Source organism: Musa acuminata, unplaced genomic scaffold, assembly GCF_036884655.1.
Source record: "Musa acuminata AAA Group cultivar baxijiao unplaced genomic scaffold, Cavendish_Baxijiao_AAA HiC_scaffold_876, whole genome shotgun sequence".
NCBI lineage: Eukaryota > Viridiplantae > Streptophyta > Magnoliopsida > Zingiberales > Musaceae > Musa > Musa acuminata.
In genome coordinates this window covers 27,501-27,745 of record NW_027021098.1, presented here as the reverse complement: position 1 = coordinate 27,745, position 245 = coordinate 27,501, and positions in this window count along the sequence as shown.

Below are 245 nucleotides of genomic sequence, written 5' to 3'. Positions count from 1 at the left end.
AAGACAATGTTGAGAAAGGGATGGCTTTTCCCGGATGAAATGAAACATTTGATTCATGTAACAGGAGAAAGATTTCCCATTCCTTAGCCGTAAAGATATGTGGCCATGAAAAAGGGATTAAGTGGAACAGGATTGGCCGGGTGGTAGAGTCGTGGAAACATTTTTTATTCCATATTTTGGACCTTAGCTCCATGGAACAATATGCTACTGCTGAAACATGGAAGAATTGAAATCTTAGATCAAAA